Genomic DNA, 11,985 nt, shown 5'->3' with positions numbered 1-11,985 from the left:
TGACCTAACGTTCTGTGACTAACAGATAAAGCTTTTCAGAATGTGTTAACTTAGCAAAACCCTATTCACTAACTGAAAGGCAGAGTGTCAACAGATGTTATATGAGGACTGTAGCTGAGATTTTGAGCTTTCCTACCTGTTAGAAATCAGACACTCTCCCAGCCTGCCCTCAGGGAAATTAATGGACTATTGGTTACTTAATTAATTTAATGTAAATTTTATAGCCCAATAAAAAATTTATTTTATAATTTGTGTGTGCACGAGCACCCATGTATGCAAATAGTTGTGAGTGGGTGTTCTAGGAGGCCAAGAGATGGTGCCTGGCCTCCTGGAGCTGGAGCTACAGGCAACTGTGAGTCGTCCAATGTGGCTTTTAACCACTGAGCCATCTCTCTAGCCACTTAATGTAATTTTAAAAAGTAGCTATTAGACACTTTAAAATCACGTTTAAGATCCATGCTGTGTTTTCATAACAGTGTTGGAGCCAGGCATGGTGGTGTGTGCCTATAATCCCAGCACTTGGATGAAGTGGGAGGCTTGAGCAGGATTATCTGAAGGTAATATCCAGTGTCTTAGCCAGAGTTTTTATTGGTGTGATAATGCACTATGATCAAAGTGACCTGGGGAAGAAAAGGATTTATTTCACTCAAAATTCCACACCACAGTCTATCATGGAAGGAAGTCAGGGCAGGAACTCAAGGCAAGAACTGAAGCAGAGGCCCTGGAGGAGTGCTGCTCACTGGCTTGCTCAGCCTGTTTTCTTACACCACCCAGGACCACCTGCCCTGGGTGGCATCACCCCAGTGGGCTTGGCCCTCTCGCATCAATTATTAATCAAGAATATGCATCGCAGACTTGCCCGCAGGCCAGTTTGGTGGATGTGCTTTTTCCAGTTGAGGTTCCTCTTCCCAGATGGCTTGAGCTTGCATCAAGTTGGCATAAAGCCAGCCAGCATCACCAGCTTGGCCTGTATAGAGAGGGAGACCTTTCCCCAGCAAAGCCAGGCTCAGCCGCCTATTCCCGAGAAGCCAATTAAAACAGTCTAAATGACGGTGGAAGGCAGAGAAAGGAGGTTTATCCACTGCGGGCCCCTTTAGGAACTGGACAAATAGATCCAGTGACCCCCTCTAATCTATCTTCGGGATCCTGAAGTGAGGTTGCAGTGTAAATAGAGGGCTAACAGTATGCATTTCTAAGCAGTCCAAGACCCATCACTGTCTGGGCTTCAGTCTCAACTCTAAGGTGGTCTGACCAGCTCTTAGAACTGCTGGAAATCTCTTTCCGGGAGACAAGTTACCCCTCTGGTTGGCACCTTTTCCTTCTCCCAGCATGAGGTTCCTGGGGGGAATTCCCATTTCTCTGGAGTCTATTGTTCCAATAATCTGACAGACATTAGTGTCTCTTTAGCATATCTCTGTTTCTGCCAGGAAGGTAAGGCTGGGTGTGGTGGCACATGCTGGTAACCCCAGCTCTTGAAGGTAGAAGCAGGAGGAACAGGGATTAAAGGAGGTCTGCTACACAGCAAGTTGGAGGCTAACCTGAGCTACATGAGAATCTGTCTTAATAGAACAAGGTGGGAGGTGAAGACAATAATAATGATGGTGTTGATGTTGCTATGGGGAGTCCACCAGAGATGACCACTCAGACACAGTTTAGAGCCAACTGAAAGTCTATTCCAGCTGTCTGGGACTACAAGCAGGTATTCAGGTCCTGATTCAGGGTTTCTGATTGCAGAAACCATGTCCTGGCATCTTGCTTGGCAGCTGGGGTGGGTGTGGGGGGACTTCCCATATAAGCAAGCAGTTTGAACAGAAGCTAAGATAAGTGGTCAGCTGGAGGAGGAGCTTTTCACAAGAACGAAGTTTAACAGAAGCTAAGAGAAGTTAGCTGACATCTTGACCTCTGTTTCCCAGAATAGAGTTGGGTAATTTTCCATGGGATTCTCCATCAGGGAGATTAAATTCTAGTTAACCTTAAATGGCCTCAGCAAAAATACAAGATGGCCGACCCTCTGCACTTTTAAAAGGTAAATGGCTTCTACTTTTATTTCTAAGCATGTGTCCCTAGTACAATCCTTTGCTCCAGGACACTGGAGCCTGGAATCGATGCTCTCTTAATTCAGACTGTGAGAGCTAAAGTTGTGGGTTTTTAAAAAATTTATTTATTTTATTTCATGTGCATTAGTGTTTTGCCTGCATGTATGTTTGCTGGGGCCTGTCTTTCTGTATGCTGTGAATATATATTGTTCCCATTGGTTAATAAATAAACTGCTTTGGCCTATGGCAAGGCAGCTTAGAGGCAGGCAGGAAATCCAAGCAGATAGACAGGAAGAGGAAGGAAAAGGCAGAGAGACGCCATCCTGCTGTCCAGGGAGCGGCATGTAATGGCACACAGGAAAACCCATGGGACAGGTGGTGACATATAGATGAATGGAAATGGGCTGAGTTTAGTTAGAAGAGCTAGCTAGCAAGAAGCTTGAGCCATAGGCCATACAGTTTGTAATTAATATAAGCCTCTGAGTGATTATTTTTTAAGCGGACAAGGGATCGTGGCACTGGTTGGGACCGAGAAATTTCCGGCTACAGTTGTGAGCTGCCATGTGGGTGCTGGGGATTGAACTCGGGTCCTCTGGAAGAACAGTCAGTGCTCTTAACCACTGAAACATCTCTCCAGCACTAAAGCTGTGTTTTAAGTTAAAATTACTGTGCTTAAGAGATCTATAAAACAAAATGCCTCTAACCTGTAAGCCCCACTTGCCTGAGGACAGATAACTTCCTGAAATGCTGGGGGGATATTGTTCATGTAAGATAGCAAGCTGTGTGTTTTAGCTTCTGGAAACAAGCTTGGTTGCCCCAACTGCATAGGATGTGCTTGATCACACATAGGTGGGAGGTATGTAGGCAGGAAATACATCAGGATATCTGCTTGCCCGCAGCTGGATTCAGGCAGGAAATGCATAGCCTTGTGGGTTTTGCCTTTATAAACCTCTGACTAGTGTAATTTGGTGCCATACTCTGCGCATCCTGGGTATGGTCCTGGCCAGTGTCCATCATCCTGGCCAGTATTTAATAAAACTTGCTTCAAATTTGGCTAAAAAAAATTGTGGTAGTGATCTTTTTTTCACCCGGTGAGATTAACAATGTGGCATGGTGTTAAACACATTTTTCCTTTGTTTCTCTGTTAGCACAGAGGCCAAAAGCCTGGGCATGACTTCCCTGCCACTCTGGTTTTGCTCTGATCTCCTGCCTAACTCTAAAAGGCGTGACCGTCATCTTCTTCTCCATCTCCCCCTTCTGGCACCTTCTGTAGAGATTTACAGCTTATCTGAGTTAGAATCCAAACCAGACTCCTGCTTGTGCCTTGAGAGCTGTGGCGGCCTCTCCCTCTCCAAGCCTCACATCCCGGCAGAGACCGCACTGAGAGCCATGTCTGTGGATCTTGAGCGGACAGACTTTGGGGTCCCTGGATTTCTCACTGTGTGAGTTTGCAGACTCTGGCACATCAAAGGGCTACATTGTGGCTGCAAGTGGCTTGGTGACACACACCCCTTCCTTCCCTCCTCTGTCACTTGATGGGGAGCTGGAGACAGCTTGGCTGCAGACCCTGATGGTGAACTACCCTCTCTTCCTCTGAGACCTGCAAGAAGAGGTCCCCATTCCAGGTTCCTGGGCCTGATCCTCCTCAGAGGCCCCACCATGCTGCTGTCTGTGGTGCTGGGGCCTCAACTCCCAGGAGGTCTCACTCTGTGTCCATCCATTGATAACTCTTGTAATAAACTTCTTATCCCCAGCAATCTGCCTCAGCGTTCCCCTGGAATTCTGTTTGAGCTGCCCTGTAGTTTTCTCTCAAATGCTAATAAAACTGTCGTTGTCTTCTGAGTTTTTAAAATTCTTTCATTAATGAGACTAAGAACTCAAAAGGGAGCCCCGGGGACCCCAGCAGCTCCAGGGTAGCTTCAAGCATTGTGATAAAGTTCAAGAAAGCCTCATGTTTGGACTGGGACTTACTTCAAGAGAGTCTGTCAGGAAATAGACATGCCTCCGGGGCGGGAGAGGAGTAAAGTCGCGTATCTTCACAGTTAGAAGCTCCTTCTGGGTTTTATAGGTTTCTCAAAACAATGAAGCTGCATCACTGAGCCAGGCTGGCTGCAGGTTGGATCATTCATCTTCTCCACAACTACTCAGGGAGTGGGCACTTTGTTCACACTTAGTCATGGTTATAAAACAATTGTGCAATGTGTTTATGCTTGTAGGATGTCCTACAAGCATAAACAACTCAAGTACTGGCAAGTCCTTTTGTTGCTGCTGTGGGGACAGTGTCTTGTATAGCCCAGGCTGGCCTCAAACTTACTGATGTAGTCTAGGATGACCTTGAACTCTTGATCCTCCTGCCTCTACTTCCCAAGTGCTGAGACTTACAGGTATGTGTTGGCACAGGTACAGTTTTGATGAATTCCATTTCCAGGGGATCTGATGCCATCTCCTGACCTCCACTGGCACCAGGCACACATGTAAAACACATACATACATACATACAGACAGACAGACAGACAGGCAGACAAAACACTCATTATCATAAAGCCAGTTTTTACAAAATGTAATTAAGGAGCTGGCGGTGTAGCTCAGGTGGTAGAGTGATAGTCCAGCATGCATGAAGGCCTGGACTTGATAAAACAGACATGGTGATGTGCATCTGTCATCCCAGCACTGGGGAGCTACAGGAAGGAGGGTTGCTGTGCATTGGAGGTCAGTCTGAGTTACATAATAGGATGTCAGGGATTTGGGGGTTCAAGAGGGACACTGCGGTGGCTTGTCTTTTCGGGTAAGAGATTTATTAGGGTAGTTATTAATGCCACAGTCAGATATCTGAAGATTGACTCAGGCCCGTGAGGCAATGTGGGTTCCCCTCCTACAAGTTTCTCAGATTCTTGGGTGTCAGGGAAGGGAGAGAGAGAGGTTTGGCCCTTCGGTTAACGTGCCCATCACATGGAAGAGCCACCTGGCCCCTCATGGCTTTGGGAGCTTGGTGAACTTCCTTTGGGGAGTGAGCATTGGAAAACCCCGAGCAGCGGCAGATGTCTGCTGTTTCCTCTCTAGCAGCATTGAGAGTAAAGAGAGGAAGAGGCCGCTGTAGGCTGCCTGGCTTAGTGGCCCCAGCAGAAACCTAACCGAGCTGTAGAAAGACTGCTTCAAGATTAAAAAAAAAGTAAACTGTGATTAAAGAATCACCCCCTGCCCCCATTTAATTGGCTTAGTGCATTGTCACGGCACTCGGAAATGGAAGCAGACAGATGTGTGAGTCTGCGGCCAGCCTGGGCTATAGAGAGTTCCAGGCCAGTCACAACTACATAATGAGACTCTGTCTTAAAAGTTTTTCTATTGCTTTAAATCTGAAATAATTTTTGCTTTATTTTGTGTGTATGAATGTTTTGCCAATATGCATGTCTGCGTACTAGTGCATTCCTGGTACCCCCAGAAGCCGCGATGGGATGTCAGATGGAGTTACAGATAGTTGTGAGCCTCCATGTGGGTTCTGGGAATTGAACCCTGGTACCCTAGAAGACCAACTTGTGCTCTTAACCTATGAGCTATCTCTCCAGTCCCTCTAGTACTTAAAAATTTTTGGTAGGGAAATGGAGTGGACCTGGGAGGAGTTAGGGGTTGGGGGGTGTTTGCAATCAAAATACATTGTATAAATTCTCAAAGAATTAATAAATTATATTAAAAAGAGTACCAGACATGAGAGAGAGAGAGAGAGAGAGAGAGAGAGAGAGAGAGAGAGAGAGAGAGAACCAGGTGTGGGGCTCAGAGAACAGCTTGCAGGAGTTGTTTCTCTCCTGCCTGTGGACTTCAGAGGTCAAATTCAGGTTGTTAGGCTACAAGTTGTTCTCTGACCTACACACCCTCACCCTGGTATGTGTATACCCCAACAAATAAATAAATGTAATAAAAGTTAAATACAATAAGCCGGGCGGTGGTGGCGCACGCCTTTAATCCCAGCACTCGGGAGGCAGAGCCAGGCGGATCTCTGTGAGTTCGAGGCCAGCCTGGGCTACCAAGTGAGTTCCAGGAAAGGCGCAAAGCTACACAGAGAAACCCTGTCTCGAAAAACCGAAAAAAAAAAAAAAGTTAAATACAATAATGTACCAGAGATACAGAAGAGGATGGAGGGGCTGAGAGATGGCTCAGCAGGTAAGAGGACTCAGGTTTGACTTCCAGCACCCAAATGTGGCTCACCACCATGTGTGAGTCCAGTTCTAGGAGATCTGATGCCCTCTTCTGGCTTCAGCAGGAACTGCACAAATGTGGTGCACTCCCCACAAGGCCAGCATCTGAGTTAATGGTATTGTTTTCTGCGTCTTGACATGCTAGTCTTTGTGAAAGGCAGCCTTGCTGGCACACAGCCGGTGACAGGCACAGGGCACACTCTGCCTTTATTTCACAACTCCTTAAACTATTGCAAAATAAGATTTTATTTTTTAAAAGACTTACTTTGGTATTTTTACCAAAGTGTGTGTGTGTGTGTGTGTGTGTGTGTGTGTGTGTGTGTGTGTGTGAATGCAGTGCCCAAAGGAACCAGAAAAAGACTACGGATCCTCCGGAGCTGGAGTCATAGGTGGTTATGAGCTGTTGGTCACGGGTGCTGGGAGTAGAACCCAGGGCCTCTGCAAGACCAGCAAGTGCTCTTAATAACTGCACCAGCTTTTCAACACCAAAATAAGATGTCATGTTAAAAATGTGTCTAATGTCGGGTAGGTTGGTGCCTGATGCCTGTAATCCTAGAATTTGGGAGGCTGAGGCAGGAGGATCATTGAGAGTTTAAAGTCACTCTGGGCCTGCACAGTCTAGCATAGGGGGTTGCTCAGGGAGAGACTGTACACCATGCTTCCTTGGTTCCATCCAACTTTGGTTGCGTTGTCTTTAGTGGCCAGTTGCTGTTCAACTTTGATTGTCACAAAATGAGTCCCGAGGCTCCTGGAGGGGAGAACCAATGGCCACATTGGGACATTCAGAGCTTTTGGCATCAGGTGTCACTGGACTGGATATAACTGAGTCATCCCAGTGATGACACCAGCTATCCTACAATCAGTTTACAATGGGGATCGTGACGGTAACCAAGTTCAACAGCTCCCACGTGTTCAGGACAGGGGGATGCTAGTGCTCTTAGTAAACCAACACAACGTCTCTCATCAGAGACCTGGCCTGTGACGGAAACGAGAGAGTGCACTCTGGAATTTGAGGGTTCTTGTGAAACTGAAATGTGGCTCAAGAATCATATTCTGCTTTTATGGGTCTTGTTACCTGTTTTTGTTTGTGGTATTGAGGACAGCATCTGAGTCTGGAGTCTGCTAGGCGGGGGCTCTACCACTGAGCCATACATATCTCCATACGAGACTATATTCCAAAAGCCAAAAAGGGAAAAGGAGGGAAGGAAGGGATAGTCTCCATGCCCCCAGAAGACTATTCTGCTATTTGGGAGGAGGAATATAACAGTAAAGGAGGGACTGGGAGGACATGAGAAAATGTGTTGCTATATGGGTCTGAAACTGTCTGTATGCTAACAGAAAAACAATAAAAAAAAGAGAGGAAATAAAGAAAGGGAGACAAGTAGAAGGAAGGAAGGAAGGAAAGAAAGAAAGAAAGAAAGAAAGAAAGAAAGAAAGAAAGAAAGAAAGAAAGAGAGAGAGAAAGAGAGGTCAAGTCCCCGAAGGAAGCCAAATCACAGGACCCTACCCCACATGCTTCCTGCTGCCTTTATGCTGCCTTTAGCCTTTGTGAGCTGAAGATGCCATCACCCCTGACACACCTTCACTAGTTGGTAGATAACTTATTTTACTGCCCTCCCTCCCTCTTCCCCTTCCTGCTCCCTACCCCAGGCTTACAAAACGTACATTGTGAATGTCCCAAGTGAGTCATTTTAATGTACGTCACTGTCACTAACATCATGTAACACAGTACGTCCTTTCCCAAGTCCTATGTCCTTTAAGACTCGTTAGAGTACCAGAAGGTTTACATGCCTACCCCCACCCCTGCCTCTCCCATGCACATAACAATTCCCCTGGTGATGGGTCTTATAATTTATAGATAAAGAAATAGGCTAGGGCCAGTTAGATACCTCAATTAGTAAAGGCACTTGCTGTCAAGCCTGATGATTTGCATTTGGTCCCTGGGGCCACATGATGGAAAGAGAGAATCGACTCTTGTAGACTCCTCTGACATCCACGCATATACTGGAGCATGTGTACCCACAGATGTACATGAACTAAATAAACAAAACATAGGGTTTTTTTTTATTAAGAATTTTTTCATTCATTTTACACAACAATTAAAGATCCCCCTCTCCCTCCTCCCATCCCCCCCAGCCTCCCCTTCCAACCCACCCCTCATTCCCTCCTACAAGAAGGCAAGGCCTCCCATGCAGAGCCACATTCAGTAGAGGCAATTCCAAGCCCTTTCCCCTGCCTCAAGGCTGCACAAGGTGTCCCATCATAGGTAGTGGGCTCCACAAAGCTCGCTCATGCACCGGGGATGGATTCTGATCCTACTGCCAGGGGACCCCCCAAGCAGATCAAGCTACACAACTGTCTCACCATGCAGAGGGCCTAGTCCAGTCCCATGTAGGCTCCATAGTCATTGATCCAACTTTCATGAGTTCCCACTAGTTTTGTTTGGTCGTCTCTGCATGTTTCCCCATCATGATCCTGATGCACTTGCTCATAGAATCCCTCTTCTCTCTCTTTGACTGGACTCCTGGAGCTCTGTTTAGTGATTGGCTGTGGATCTCTGCATCTTCTTCCATCAGTCATTGGAGAAAAGTTCTGTGATGATAGTTAGGGTATTCACTGGTCTGATCTCTGGGGCAAGCCAGTTCAATTCAGGCACCCTCTCCACTATTGCTAGTAGCCCAGGCTGGGGTCATCCTTGGGGATTCCTGGCAACTTCAATATGAAACCAGTTACACTGAACCTGATAGAAGAGAAAGTAGGAAATAGTCTTGAATGCATTGGCACGGGAGACCACTTCCTAAATATAACACCAGTAGTACAGACACTGAGAACAACAATTAATAAATGGAATGTCCTGAAACTGAGAAGCTTCTGTAAGGTAAATAAGACAAAACAATAGCCTACAGAATGGGAAAAGATTTTCACCAACCCTGCATCTGACAGTGGGCTGATCTCCAAAATATATAAAGAACTCAAGAAACAAGACATCAAAATAACAAACAATCCAATTAAAAAGTGGGCTATAGAGCTAAACAGAGAATTCTCAAAGGAAGAATTTCAAAAGGCCGAAAGACATTTAAGGAATTGCTCATCCTTAATTATCAAGGAGATGCAAATCAAAACAACTCTGAGATACAATCTTACACCTGTCAGAATGGCTAAGATCAAAAGCACCGCAGACAGCTTATGTTGGAGAGGATGTGGAGCAAGGGGAACACTCCTCCACTGTTGGTGGGAGTGAAAACTGGTACAGCCACTTTGGAAATCAGTATGGTGGTTTCTCAGAAAGTTGGGAATCAATCTACCTCAAGACCCAGCTATACCACTCTTGGGCATATACCCAAGGAATACTCAATCATACCACAAGGACACATGCTCAACTATGTTTATAGCAGCATATTAGGTTTTTTTTTTTTTTAAGCTGATGAAATCATTCAAAACACTGATCAGAGAACTGGAGGCTCACCACCACAGGTAGCCATGCTGGGACCCTGAAGGGACACTGACTCTTTAGTTCCCAAATATTAGGAGCCAGTGTGATGGAGTGCTGAAGGAAGATAGAGATCCTTAGGTCCGTAGGAAGAAGGGAATTCTGCTGACTCTTACAGGTTTTGCAGGGAGTGGGGGTGGGGGCAGGATCATGTGACCTAGCCTGACCTAGTGTACTTGCCAAAAGGCTGCGAGGCAGGCAAGAAGTAGTCTGCAGCTGGAAGGTGGTGGGGGAAAAAGAATGCTACGAGAGCCTCAAGAGTATGGGAGGCCTTCATATCAACACCCGTGGGGACTGAATTTGGGGAGACAGAGCACGAGCTAACAGTTCTGTGATCTAACAATGGGCAAGTGATGGCTTCCAACCCTGAAGAGCGATGTGAGCCACAGGCTCAAACATGTCCCCTCCTGGGTGTGACTACGTAGCCAGGAGAGAAATCGCTGAGTCACAGGGTGTGTGTGTGTGTGTGTGTGTGTGTGTGTGTGTGTGTGCACGTGTGTGCACGCTAGAGTGACAACACCTGAGAGAGAGATTTTCAGAACAGGAGGCTCCATGACCTCAGTACAACCTGGACTTGTTAATGTTGAGCATCCCCCACAGGACCAACCATCTCCTTCCCATTTTCCTAGCCCCATTTAGTGTCAAGGATGTCTTCACTCAGTGTGTTTTTTGTTTTTGTTTAATGTTTGTTATATTTATTTTGTTTATTTGGGTGTGGGGCAGGGCAGGAGAGGGCCATGGCACATGGGTATGCAGGTCAGAGGACAGCTTGGGAAGTTGGTACTTTCCTTCCCTTATGTGGGTCTAGGGATCAAGTGCAGGTCATTTGGCTTGGTGGCAAGTGCCTTCAGACACTGAGCTATCTCCCTGGCCATGATAACTGATGAAGTGGAATACTTCCTTAGCAAATTTAGCTTTGGGGATTCTGCTTTTTTTTTTTTTAAGCCTTGGATCCATCTTCCCATGAAAACGCCTCTCTCTCCCTCTCCCTCTCCCTCTCCCTCTCCCTCCCTCCCTCCCTCTCTCTCTCTCTCTCTCTCTCTCCTTAACAAATTAAGAAGCTAGGGAGATGAGTCAACTGTTAAGAGCACTTGCTGCTCCTTCAGAGGACCAGAGTTTGGTTCCCAGCACCAACCACTTGTAACTCTAGCTCCAGGGCATCTGATACCCTCTTCTGGCTTCTGAGCACAACTGTACTCTTGTGCACACATGCGCATGTGAGAACACACACATACACTCACAGTTGTTTCTTATACAGTATAAGTATAGTTCTTTCTATTTTGGCTACCATAAATAGCTTCTCCTTTTTTGAAAAATGTCTCTCATAGTCCATTCCATCGCCTTTAAACCAGAATGCTTAAGTTGGCTATCACCAAACTAGTCAGGATTTTGTCTTAACAATTTGTAATTTTGAAGGCTCAATAAGTCATTCACCATGTTCTTGCCTCGCTTTTCTTCCCTAAATCTCTAAGCACATCTTGTACCTAAGTGGTTTTTAATTTTTATTTTGAAACAGGGCCTCACACAGGCTCACTATGTAGCTGAGGATGTCCTTGAATTCCTGATCCTCCTGTCTCTATTTCCTGAGTGTAGAGAACACACACCTGGCTTTGGAGTGGCCTGTTCTGTTTTTGGTGTGTGTGTGTGTGTGTGTGTGTGTGTGTGTGTGTGTGTGTGTGTGTGTGACATGCAGCTGGTGTGTGGACAGAGGAGGCCATAGGTGTCCTTATTCAATGTATCCCATCCACTTTCCCCCCAAGATTTATTTCCTTTGTGTATATGAGTATTTTGTCTGCATTTGTGTATGTGCGCTATGTATGAACCTGGTGCCCTTAAGAGTTAGAAGAGGGTGTCACATCCCCTAGAACTGGAGGTATAGATGGTTGTGAGCCACCTTTCCAGCTCCTCAGCTTGTTTTTTTGAGACAAAGAGTTTCTCAGGTACACCAGGCAGGCTGTCCAGCAAGTCCCAGGGACCTGCCTTCTTAGGCTTCCAAGTCCATCAAGCCTGGCACCTAAAAACTTTTTTTTTTACATTCATTTATCACATGTGATCCTGTATGCATGTGTTCTGGGACACAGGTGTCATGGAGTCTGTGTGGAAATCAGATGATGTGGGAGCTGGTTCTCTTCTCCTGCCATGTGGGTGTCAGGAATCGGTCTCAGTTTCCAGGCTTGTGTACATCTTCAGACCTATATGCAGGTGACTTTACCCACCGAGCCATGTCAGCAGCCCTGCTGTGCCTGGCTTTGTCAGCTCTGGAGATCAA

The sequence above is a fragment of the Peromyscus eremicus genome, chromosome 1, assembly GCF_949786415.1.
Source record: "Peromyscus eremicus chromosome 1, PerEre_H2_v1, whole genome shotgun sequence".
NCBI classification, from domain to species: Eukaryota; Metazoa; Chordata; class Mammalia; order Rodentia; family Cricetidae; genus Peromyscus; species Peromyscus eremicus.
The sequence above is the reverse complement of the archived record's forward strand: the minus strand, read 5'-3'. Positions refer to the sequence as shown.